Source organism: Branchiostoma floridae, unplaced genomic scaffold (assembly GCF_000003815.2).
Source record: "Branchiostoma floridae strain S238N-H82 unplaced genomic scaffold, Bfl_VNyyK Sc7u5tJ_1495, whole genome shotgun sequence".
Taxonomy (NCBI): Eukaryota; Metazoa; Chordata; class Leptocardii; order Amphioxiformes; family Branchiostomatidae; genus Branchiostoma; species Branchiostoma floridae.
Window position 1 is genome coordinate 61,013 of NW_023365730.1, and position 2,972 is coordinate 63,984.

Sequence of the window (2,972 nt, forward strand, 5' to 3'; positions counted from 1 at the left end):
ACAGACACACACAGACACACACACACACACACACACACACACACACACACACACAAACGCTACCGAAAACATTACCTTCTTGGCAACGGTGACAAAAAAAAAACTCGCCCCAAATAAATTTCCGCAAGTTCTATATCTTTCATCCTCCCAACAAAGAACCGCTTGTCATTATTCGCAATTACTATATAATGTTAACAAAGAGCCCAAATCTTATAATACCCTAACCTGACTAAACTCGTCTGGCAACTAGTCTGTTGTCCCTTGGTTGATAGGTAACACTCTCACTATACTTATATCCCTGAAATCCTATAATACTATAACCATGTTGTATTGTTGTGTTATATGTGGGTTGGTATGGAGCTGTGTTTACTGCACTTATAATTAATTATATGCTTGCTACTAGACTTCGTACGTTGTAGAATTTTTGTGCAATAAAGTTATATATTTTTCCATTAAAACACACACACATACACACACACACTCATATAGTCTGTTGTGCCTTGGTTGATAGGTAACGCCTTTATTATATACAGTATCCCTGAAATCCCCTAATACTTTAACCATGTTGTATTGTGTTATATGTCTGGGGTGTTTGGGAGCTGAGTTTGATACACATATTATTCCCCATATGCTGGCTACTAGACTTTGTATACCTTGTTCAATTGTTGTGCAATAAAGTTATGTATATTTACATTACGACACACACACACACTGACACACACATGCAAAAACTACCGAAATGATGCCCTTGGTGCCTTGGTTTAAAGCTTTAAGGTGACGCTCTAATTATAATCAATATCCTTGAAATCCTCTAATACTTTAACCATGTTGTATTGTTATGTTATGTCTGAGTTGGTAGGGGGGCTGAGTTTACTGTCCTTATTGTCCATTTTATACATGCTTCTAGACTTTGTATGTTGTAGAATCGTTCTACAATAAAGGTATATATATTCACATTAAAACACACACACGGAGACACACACATGCAGACAACATTACCACCATCATAATCTTCTTGGTGCCTTAGCGATCTAATTATACCCAATATTCCTGAAATCCGCTAATACTTTAATCATGTTGTATTGTATAATGTATGGCTTATTAGGGAGCTGAGTATAATACACTTATTATTCACTATATGCTGGCTAGATGTACTGCATTGTACTAGGCGAACAGAACGATATTTGCTTTTGTCGTACAAATAAAGCTAGTGCTTTTATGTTAAGGCGGTATAAACATATCAATCAACTGGCCGATTTTGGTAAGTCGCTGGGGTATTTTAGACTTTTCATATTGGAAGAATCTGAACAAAACGGCTTTATCTCACTTGCTAAGTTTATAACACTTCAACACTTTGTCTAAGCTTGTCAGATACTCCAAATATAAACCTAACATGCCCAGTAGAAACAGATGAAAGAGAAATGCTCCCTTTGTCCACAGCCGACAAAGTATTTCTAATCAAGACAAAACTAGCTTGCTTTATCCCCAATAATCCCACTTATAGAAGCCTAAAACCGGACATAAAACGTAAAACCTTCAAGGACGTGAAACAGAAGCAAACTATTCTATGAAATTCTTGTCAATTTGGATTTTCTCTTAACAAAATCTACAAACTCGCTAACGTTAACCGTGTAACACGAAGGTAAATAAATGGCTGTGAAAGAACGTCGATATGTCAAATAAAGAAAAGGCCGAAGACAAAGCGAATACTTACGTTTCTTAGACGACCGTGGTTTGTGCATTCACCTCACAATGCGCAATCCTTCTTATACCTTCTAAGTTTGAAGACGCACTTGCAAGTTATCTTAAATCCGTGACGATTGGAGAAACGTAGCTCCTAAGAAACCTTAAGGAAGCACGGTTCCTTAACTCTCCACTCCTTGAGTTTGCCGGAGACGCGTTTGAAAGGTGACTCTTGGCGGAGTGACGTTCCCGAGTGGCGGAGGGATCCAGCTGTGATACGGTCCAACGGGTTGTGATACGGTCCGCCGGACATTCAGGTTCTTACGTCGTCACGAGGGGCAGACGGGAGGTACCATTCTGTAAAAGACAAGGAGGCAGGCCCCAATATGTTGCTTTTTTTAAGTCACCAAGCAGACCTTACGGTGTCTTAAGATAGTATCAAAGCTGGCCAAGAAGTATAGCCGGCACCGTTTGACTCCCTTTGGCCGGCTATACTCCTTTGCCAGCTTCGATACAGACACCGTAGGGTCTGCTTGAGACTAGCATTTTACGTCGTTTGGCCATTTTTCTTCTGCCTAGATTGAGACTGTGAGGCAATAGCAACCTCAGACCGTAGGATAAGGCAACATTGAAGTACGGATGTTAGAACAAATCTAGACACGAAATGTGCGTAGAATTCAACCTTTTCGAAAATCAGTTTTTGATGCCATCCGTTATGACAAGAATGATAATGTACCCATATCTACGATTTACATGAATTTGTCTAATCATAGAACGTCTGGTAGATTGTAGATAATCGGTTTCTTAAGGTTCTATTCGATAAGAAGAATTATAGAAAGAAAGCAGGTCTTTGTGGTATCATGATTCAAACTTGACAATGCCTTATTTCTTATGGGCACAACTAGTACCGGGAATAAATTTCCCCAATATACCAGGCCCAAGCAACAGGTGGCACTTGCCGCTCATAACGTATCCGCAAGACGTCGCTGCTGCACGGAGCCACTCAAAAGCGCCGACTGGCAACATGTTACATAATTGCATGAGGCATCCGTAAAAGCGCAACAAGTGAGCATGACGGCGGTCAGGTTTTAAAATCTTTTGAGTCCAAAAGACAAAAGGATTAACAATCATAAAGTCGTTTAAAACAAGCTGGATCCTCGATTTGGTCCAAGGTTAGCTTTCTAAGACAAAAAGAAGCATTCTTTAAACAAAACAACCAGGGCTAGACTCCCTTGCAGTCTTCGGACGGGGCTGGTTTTTTTTTTTGGGGGGGGGGGGGTGTGTTGGTT

At 40.1% G+C, this 2,972-nt stretch overlaps 1 protein-coding gene across 1 annotated transcript in view; it reads right to left on the reverse strand.

The window, feature by feature from the left end:
• Window positions 1–1,749, reverse strand: part of LOC118407872 — a 10,120-nt gene extending 8,371 nt beyond the window's left edge. The window contains exon 1 of the mRNA XM_035808436.1: window positions 1,715–1,749. The gene's annotated coding sequence lies outside the window, so the exon portion shown is untranslated. The remainder of the gene's footprint in view (window positions 1–1,714) is intronic.
• Window positions 1,750–2,972: the final 1,223 nt, after the last annotated feature.